Source organism: Malus domestica, chromosome 14 (assembly GCF_042453785.1).
Source record: "Malus domestica chromosome 14, GDT2T_hap1".
Classification (NCBI taxonomy): Eukaryota; Viridiplantae; Streptophyta; class Magnoliopsida; order Rosales; family Rosaceae; genus Malus; species Malus domestica.
This window is the reverse complement of record NC_091674.1, coordinates 8,278,389-8,288,441: the sequence shown is the minus strand read 5'-3', so window position 1 is coordinate 8,288,441 and position 10,053 is coordinate 8,278,389. Positions and strand designations below refer to the sequence as shown.

The following is a 10,053-nucleotide window of genomic DNA, read 5'->3' as shown; positions in this document are numbered from 1 at the left end:
TTTTAAACAAATCTATCATCTTTCACTTATAAAAATATTACTTGTATAACAAACGCTTTCTGTATGAGAAACTTCATATAACAATGTATGTGAAAAATGGAATTCGAGATATCAATGCCCTGTAAGAAACATCATTTTATCCAATAGACTCGCTTTGTCGATGAACTTCTTGGGCGTTCTTTCTGCCGAATCTGCTGTCTGCAAGCCTTTGGTATTCTTCAACTTTGTCCAAGTTGAAGTGAAGAAATTCCATTTGCAAATCCAGATATGTAATTCCCAATTCTCTACAATTTCACGTCGTTTCCCTTGAATGAACCGTAAAGAGATTGTGAGCTTCTGAAGCTTAAAATATCGTCTATTTTGACGCTGCAAGGTTGCAGCAGCGAACTTTTATATGTCATGTACTCGGATGAATGTGAGTTCCTGTACACACGTACGCTTAATGACCTCTTTTGAGGAGCACCAACCTTTATATGCTCATTGAAAAAGTCCATCATTTCAATTTTCTTGCTGTGTATGCTGCCTCAGTGCTGCAATCTGTTTCAAGTTTCAACCACATTAATAGGGGCCACATTTTCTTTCCTGCTTTTTTCATTCTTACAGTTCTTAAACGTTTACCGTTTTCTGCTAACTAGTTTGTAATGTTACTTGAATATATCATGAATTATTGTAATGAAAAGGATGATAGGCATCGATCACCTCGAATTGTACTAGTATCTTAAAACATTGAACTCAAGTTAGGGAGATATTCATACCTCAGACTCTTTCCTATCAAACTTGAGGGTCCCGACAGATATCTCTCCCCAATAAAATCCAGCTTCTTCCCTTAAGTTCCTGTGCTTCTCAAGCTTCATGTCGATCAAAGCATTTACATTGCTCTACATAACAAGAAGTTCAACAGTTATTTATTGGGGAGAAATCATATACGACATCGTACAATAAAAATCTTCTATCGGGTTCACATTTTATCCAGAAGTGATTGAACATTGACATTGAAAGACATCTACTATCTGTAAATGGGGATACGAATCATCGCAAGAAAGACTGATGGAAGGCGGAAGATAATATGGGTGAGGAGAATAAACAAGGCAGACAGACCGATGCAAGTTAAAAATGGTATCACATATAAGGAAGTCTAATGATTTTCCATACAAAAGAGATTAAAGCTGCATAAAAGATGCAGTGATGTGAAACCAGAGAACCGGAGTTAAGGATAGAGCCTAGTTTATCTCACCTTAAATTCGTCATTTGGCATCTCATAAAGTTTAGTCTCGAACCCCTTGAGGAATTCCTCCACTCTCAAATCGATATGTGCTGGATCCTGTTATGTTGACGTACTTTGGAATAGGTAGATAAAACAACAGGGCAACAATAATAGAAGCATGACCAACCTTCACTTTCGATTGTGTAATAAACTGCACCCCAGAATCATTCCTGCATTAGGAAAAAAGAAAGGAACGTAACTGAGAAAAAATAAATCACAAGATGATTAGATGAGGCGTGAAATTTAGGGATAAGGCATTTGAATTTGTCTCATGCCTCAGCTGGAGGAACGTGATGTGACCAAAGAAAGAATGAAGTAAACTCTTGTTCAGGAAAATAACACCTTTGGTGTAACGATGTAAGCGAAAAACATTACAGGTCACCATCAATGGAAGCAAGTAATTAACTGTATATACAGAATCTTACCATATTCATTCAAGTAATCGTTCAACAACCGAGTAAAAATATTAGTTAGGACTTCTGTTTCAGGGGAGGCACTTGTGTGGGGACAAGTGAAAGCAATCTTAATGTAAGCTTTTGGAGTAAAGAACATTGTATCAGGCTTGTACCACAGTGTTGAATATGGTGACCTTCTTAACAGAACTGGACATTTGGCCTGTAAAAAAAAGACACATTCGCATCAGAGCATTTAACTGTTGTGCTACTGCTAACTTAGAGATAGATTGTACCATTCATCGCACCTTCTCAAGATCATTCTTAAGTGAAAGGTCAGTGGGAATGAAAACATTACGGGCTGGTAAGTGCAGATTCTCATTTGGGGAAGATAATATCCATTCCTGCAATCAAATAATAAAATTTCAAAATGTAAGAGGTTTCCTCTTATTCCCTTGAAAAGATTCACAACATCTCTTTAGTCTAAACTGATGAAATTTACAAAAAGCACCATACCATACGCATTCTTATTGCGCTGAAAAAGAAAACAAAAACTGCTTGATTGACATAAAGAACCCATAACCAACCTGAATCATGGAGCCAGTAATTCTCTCGACAGAATAAGGAGTTCCATACCATGGCTCAGACATGTTAGTATGACCTTCAAATTTCTTTGACTCCCAGAAAATTCTGTACAACGAAATTACCATGACTTCAGAAATTCATGAGGAAACTTATTAGAATTATCAAGAAGGATCAACTTGGAAAATAGACTTTCGCCTCACCAAGCTCTAAAGAATCCATCTTCGTCATAGACTCACCTGACATTGTCCGAAGAAAGCTTGTTCAGCACCATTTGGATAATGTCCAGACTGAAGTTACAAGGCAAGGATGATCTTACTAGCCAATCTTTTGGGGGATATTTTCTGTATATGAACTTATCGTGGACTAATAAGCAAGTGAATATTAATTACCGCACTAGAATAATTCCTCTTGCCTACAACTTCCCCCAAAAGAAATAAAGGGTAAAGAATTTCTTCAGAAACAAAAGAACTTTAACAATGTCAACAGTACAATAATAGGGAACAGGCAGCCGCCTGAAGGTACAAACAACTAGCAATACACTAGCATCACAGCGCCAAATAGCAGCTCCCAAATTCACTTGAGACCGATGTCCACAAAGCTGCCCATAAGTTATTTAAAAATTGCTACAATTTAAATTCACTTCAGTGTCCTTAACAGAAGCACGAGCACGACTAAACGAAAAGCCTAATACCTGCATATTTGGCGAAATGCTGACCACATAATTAATAGGCTGAATTTTGTCCTGATAATGGAACTTCGTCTCGCAAACAGAAGAAAGCTACAATAAATAAAAGTCCTTTCAGAGTCCTTGAGAAAGAATCAGAAAGACAATTTCCACACTGAATTTTGTACATGAAACTTAACAAAAGTTCTATGATTCATTCGTCAAATCAAACCACATAAAACTGTTTAGAATTATAGAAATCAAGAGAACAAGGTGATGAATCATATAAGTGCACCCGGTTTAACCCCTGGAGTCCTTGACATGACACCACCAACCAGAAGAAATCATCCTTAAGACTTCTGTCTTCTTTAACGATGACTAATAAATGTGAAGGATTTGATAACTCGGAAGCAAGAAATAATATGAAACCTTGACTTATTAGCCATGTTGTTGCTAACACTATACACCAGTGATTCATACTGTGAAAGATACTACACTTGATCGTAGACAAAATTTAGAGGAAGGTATCATACACCAGTAATTCATAAACTTGAACGCACATGCATACCTCATCGAAAATCCATTTTGCAGACACCCGACTGCTGTAAGAGGGAAATGTATTTGAAAAGCAAGCCTACTATGTCTTGCATGTGGTCTGAAATATAAGTAAAAGAAGGCTAGAAATGAAAATACAGGTTAACGGAAAGCCTCCCTTCAAACAAAAATACAAGCTGTCTTAAGGATAAGTGGAAAACGCTTCCAAAACGAAATGAAGCCTAAAGAAAGAAAAGTCCAAACTCCAAAGTCCAAAGTCGAATCCAAAAATGAAACAGCTAGAAAATAAACTAACCATGACCCGCATCAGTGAGATTAATATCTACTTTAAAGAAAGAAAATTCCAAAGTCAAATCTGATTCCCCAGCAGACAACAGGTTATTTTGATTCTCTGTACCACCGCATACACATTTGCCACTAACAGTAAATTAAACGAAAAATTAAAGTATTAAAAAATGAAAATGGAGCCGCTAACCAGAATCAACAGCTTTAATTTCCCTCATTGTAGTATCAGCCGACATCAATGGGTTAATAAAGAACTGAGCAAATCTGAACAACAAAACCACACATCAATACGGTGTTCAACTTTTATAATTGTTATGATAAAGATAACAGCTAACGAAGAAAGAGCAGCATCAACCTGTCTAAAGCCTCTTCAAAACCATCGGAATTAATGTCAAAATAATAGTTCGTGTTCTCAGAAGCTGTATAAGCATTTGTTCATCCTCCATGCTGTGCATAAGGGAAATAAAACACAGAGGTTAAAGAAAACAACATAAGCAAGCAATCTCTGGACCCCTTATCAAAAAGATAAGTAACGTGTAAAGCAATAGAATCTGTTAAACATTGTCTTTCTGTACTTCCATATTACCACATAAACATATAAGAACATAAATTCCTCCAACGGATTTTTGTCATATTGGAGAGTCCTTGAGGGACAATTTAGCCAAAAAGCATCGGAACAAAACTTATCTTACAGAATTTGAACAGATGTGCAAAAAGAATAGGAGAAGATCTAGCTAGTCAATCAAAATCTCATATCTGATTCATCAAACAACATCAATAAACGGGACCATTGCCAATGAATGAAAAGTGGATTGAAGACATGATAGCGCACAACATAATCACAATTCTGTAAACCAATACCATACCTAAAGCACAGTCATGAACTCAAAAAACATAAAACAGTATAAGAACACCTGTCAAAACCCCAAGAATTATCTTCAAGCTAAAAAGAAATCTGATCTCTCAAATAAGTTTCTACTCCCAAGTTCTTTGCTTACATGCAATCAAGCATTGTAACATTTCCATAAAGTTTGATAATCAGAAATAGAAAGTGAAGGAGGATAGAAAACATAAACATCCATTCCATATTATTATTTATCGAGTGCTTGTACAGAAAGAAATCCAAAATGTATGATGTATTGCAATGAAATTTGCGGTAAGTACCTCGCTGATGTACTTGGAGTAACTATCCTCCGAAGGGTACTTTTCACTCGCATAAAACAGCATATGCTCTGCGCAAAAGTTCAATATTCAGAAAGGAATGTCAACAAACATCTTATTCTTTTCAACACCAATGCCATGAAATTCATTAACAATAAGTCATGCAAATATGTTATTAACTCTTCTAATTCAGCCATAAAAAGCAATTATACATATAAAAGTCCTTCACTGATCTATAATATAACAAACCTGATTTGTTTTATTGGATATACAACGATATATTTTTAGACTAAGGAGTCGGGAAATAATCTCCAACCCGATCTGAAGAAGAATACCGTTAGACTATAATACTCTATGCCGCGGTGCTAAAGAGACTACCGTGTACCATGATAAGATTATCCACTGGTACCCCAAAATGGCATCAGACTAAACTACAAGTGCCTTTTTTTAGTATTGAAACTTTTTTACAAGTCACAGCATACAAAATTTAGTATCCATATACAAGACAAACCAAGAGAGTATTAAACAAAAAACGGACACAGGTTTACGCTAGTTGGCAAGGGCAGTGTGTCCACCCACATTCACGGCTAAGTTTAAATCCTCGTCATATAGATTAAATTAGTTTAAAATATCATCTTGTCAAAAGATTAAAAGAGAATTAAAGTTACCAAGGAAATGGGCAAGGCCCTCCAGGCCATCAGGGTCGCTGAAAGCACCAACGTTGACATCCATGGAAGCAGCACACTGAGAAAACACAATTTAAACAAACAAATAAACTAATAAAAACAGAAACAAAATATATATATATATATATATATATATATATATATATATATTTTAAATTAAAAGAAAAAGAAGAAGAAGTTTTGCCTTGTCAGTATCATGATCGCTGATGAGTAGAACTTTGAGGGAGTTCGGGAGGACGATCCTCCTGTACTCCCTCTTATCCGTACGGGCATTCACTATTTCCTCCACCACCACCTCTTCCTTGTTCCCCACTGCCATTCTTTCTTAATTCTCCTCGTCTTCCTCTTCAACTAAACAAGAAACGCAGTGGAAGTCAACTTAGTAATTTGGCAAGAGGATGTGAAGGTTGAAATACATCGATTCAACCATAACTGGTTGCTTGTAGTGAAAAATACAGTTATCAACTATTTTGTGTTGTGCTAGGATAGCACCAAAACCGTTGGAACCAACTCTAGCCACAGGAAATATATCAAATGAAATGCAAGAACAAAATATTAAAGACACCAAGACTTTAACAAGGTTTCTCAACAGTCAGTGTAACTAGAGTAAGTCCTCGGAGCAGTAAGAGCTCACCCAATAATCCACTATCAACCAAATGGAAGTTTACAAAGTGTTGGCAATCTCACAACCCAAAACCCCAATACAACTAATAGCTCTCACACACCAAAAAAACAAATAGAGAAAGAAATATAGTGATTAATTTCTTCTCTATACAAAGCTCAAAGCTATTACAACAACAACTACCTTGATGGGTGTTACTAACCAACAAGAGGAGCACTTTCTTCTTCTCTTCAAAGAGGGGCTTCGGCACTACCTCTTCATTCTCTTCTCTGATGCTGTCTTTATTTTTCTGCTACTCTTCCCAAATGGCAGCTGCTGCCCTAATTAAAACCTAGCCACTATCTCGTGGCTTTCACAAAAGGCCAAATAAAAAGGACTTTAGACAAGTTGCCTTTTTCTTTTCCCCAAAACAAGGAAGGGATACAATGATATTGTCCCCCTTTTCTTTTCTTTTATTTAATCAAAATGTATTTGCAAGTTGGCCACTAATTTTGGCCACTATCCAACAATCTCCACCTTGGCCAAATTCTGAAAACACCATGATAAGCCAACCAACACAATCAACACAAAAAATCACTTACAAACACTAGCAAGAGAACAACTCATGCTGAGCCAAATCCTTCAAAACTCCTACTGCTCAATGCCTTCTTTATATAGGCAAAATGTGAGCCAAGTTCAAACAGTGAACAAACTTGGCTACACCAACAACTTTAGTCAACATATCAGCGGGGGTGTTTTTAGTTGGAATCTTCTGGAGAATGATTTCCCCTTCACCAACAATTTCACGAACAAAGTGATAACACACATCTATGTACTTGGTCATCGCATGATGAACCTGATACTTAGCCAAATAAATGACACTCTGACTATCACAATGTACCTCCACCTACTTCTGATCAACCCCCAAATCTCTAATCAGCCCATGCATCCAAATGGCCTCCTTTATAGCTTCAGCAACTGCAATATATTCAGCCTTTGTAGTAGACAAGGCAACAGACGACTGCAAAATGGACCTCCAATAAACTGGCCCTTTAGCCATAAAACACATAGCCTGTGGTAGACTTCCTTCCATCCAGATCACCTGCATAATCTGAATCAACATAACCAACTGCAAAATGACCAATACCATAGTCATCTCTCTCAAAGCATAAACCAACATCTCAAGTACCATGAAGATACCTCAATATCCACTTAGTTGCTTGCAAATGCTCTTTACCTGGATTATGCATATATCGACTCACCATGCCAACTGCATGAGCAATATCCGGTCTAGAGCATACCATTGCATACATCAAACTACCAACCAAATTTGCATATGGTATATTTTTCATTTGCAGCTTCTCTTTATCAGTTTTAGGACACTGTAGAGAACTCAATTTAAAATGAGGAGCCAAAGGGGTACTAATCGGTTTGGTTGAATCATAACTCCAAACTTTCGGATCAACTTCCCAAGGATCTTCTTCGCTTCACCAAGATCCTTCATCTCAAACTCATTCTTCACTTGCTTCTTCAATTTCTCAATCTCTTTGATATTCTTTGAGGCAATTAACATATCATCAACATATATCAACAAATAAATGAAAGACCCATCTTGCAAATTCTTGAAGTACACACAATGATCATATTGACTTCTAGAATAATTTTGGCCTCTCATAAATTTATCAAACCTCAAATACCATTGCCTTGGAGATTGCTTCAAGTTATAAAGTGATTTCTTCAATTTGCAAAACAAATTCTCCTTCACTTTCACTGTATACCCATCCGGTTGACACATATAGATCTCTTCATTCAAATCACCATGTAGGAAAGCCGTTTTCACATCAAGTTGCACAAGCTCAAGATCATACTGTGCAACAAGAGCTAACATAATGCAAATTGAGGAGTGCTTCACAACCGGAGAAAAGATTTCATTGTAGTCAATGCCCTCCTTTTGTGCATACCCTTTAGCAACTAATCTTGCTTTGAATCTCACATTGCTTTTCTCATCAGCACCTTCCTTCTTGGCATACACCCATTTGAAACCGATAGCTTTCTTGCCCTTAGGTAATTTAGCTAACTCCCAAGTCTTGTTCTTCAAGAGAGAATTCATCTCATCACCCATAACATTGCACCACCTCTCATTTTCCTCACTCTCAATGGCTTCCTCGAAATTGGATGGAATATCATCAATGATAATAGGAAGAGCAAAAGCAACATAGTCACTATACCGAGCTGGCTCTAGGAAAGATAGCCTTTTCGGCTCTAGGATCAAGTTTATTTTCAATTACATGAAAATAAGCAGGTGAACCAAAAATATGAATATAATCATAATTAGTAGAAGGTTTTCCAGTCCATACCTCCAATGGTGTCTTACCCTAAACAGCAGCTGATGGTAACCGGTTGATGATGTGACATGCATAATTAACTGCCTCTACCCAAAATGATTTGCTTAAACCCGATTGAGACATCATACATCTAACCTTCTCAAGCAAGGTTCGATTCAATCTTTCTGCAACTCCATTTTGTTGTGGAGTTCCTCCGACACAAAAATGTCTCACAATTCCTTCATCTTTGCAAACTTTAAAGAAAGGGTCGGATGTGTATTCTCCACCATTATCTGATCTCAAAATCTTAATCTTTCTCCCAGTCTGGTTCTCAACCATTTTCTTCCAACCCAAGAAAATACTCAACACCTCACTCTTGTGCTTCATAGTGTAGACCCAAGACCTTCTTGAATAATCATCAACAAAGGTCACAAACCAATGTCTACCACTTAAAGAGGGAGTCTTTGTAGGACCCCAAACATTCGAATGCACATAATCAAGAATGCTCTTCGTTTAATGTACTGCAGTACCAAACTTCACTCTAGTTTGCTTTCCCAAGACACAATGCTCACAGAAATCAAGCTTACAAGTCGTGGCACCTTTTAGAAAACCTTTTTTTACAAGCCCTTGTGGAGCTTTTTCACCGGCATGACCTAATCTCATATGCCACAGTCTAGTAGTATCTGAATCAGATGTGCCCATATTTTCTGAGACTACAGACGCTTCACCTGTCATGGTGCTTCCTTGGAATAGATACAAATGACCACATCGATGAGCTTTCATCACAACAAGTGCACCATAAGTAACTTTCAATATTTGCCCATCTGAATGAAACCTGAAGCCCTTGGATTCTAAAATGCCCAAAGAAATATGATTTTTCTTCAAATTCGGTACATACCGAACACCTATCAACTCTTTAACCATGCCATCATGCAACTTCAAACGAACTGTACCAATCCCTTTTGTTGTACAAGGATTGTCATCTCCCATGAACACAACACCACTATCAAACTCTTTCAAGCTTGAAAACCAATCCTTGTTAGGAGTCATATGATGAGTACAACCCGTATCCAACACCCATTTAGTAACACAATCAAATGATGAGGAAGTGGTTAAAGTAAAATCAGAAAAATCTGTTTCAACCTCAGCAACATTAGCTTCAGAACTTTCTTTGCCTTTGGTCTTCAACCTAGGACAATCTTTCTTCCAATGACCTTTATTATAACAAAAGGCACATTCATCCATTTCCAAGGTTTTTCTACCTTTAGAGTTTCCTCTAGGTCGAGAGTGTGATTTTTTTCTACTAGAAGAGGATCTCATCTCCGATGATCTACCTCTAACAAATAAAGCTTCAGAGATTTTTATCTCTATGCCTCATTTCATAATTCATCAAGTCATTTGAGACATCTTCAAATTTCACAGTTTCTTTACCATGCATAATAGTGGTAATAAAATGCTCATAAGAGTCCGGCAAGGAATTCAACAATATTAAGGCCTTATCTTCATCCTTAATATCCTCATCTAAATTTATCAAGT

At 37.0% G+C, this 10,053-nt stretch overlaps 1 pseudogene; it reads right to left on the bottom strand.

Moving 5' to 3' along the window:
- Positions 1-6,091, bottom strand: LOC103454439 (insulin-degrading enzyme-like 1, peroxisomal; annotated as a pseudogene).
- Between the last annotated feature and the right edge of the window lie 3,962 nt (positions 6,092-10,053).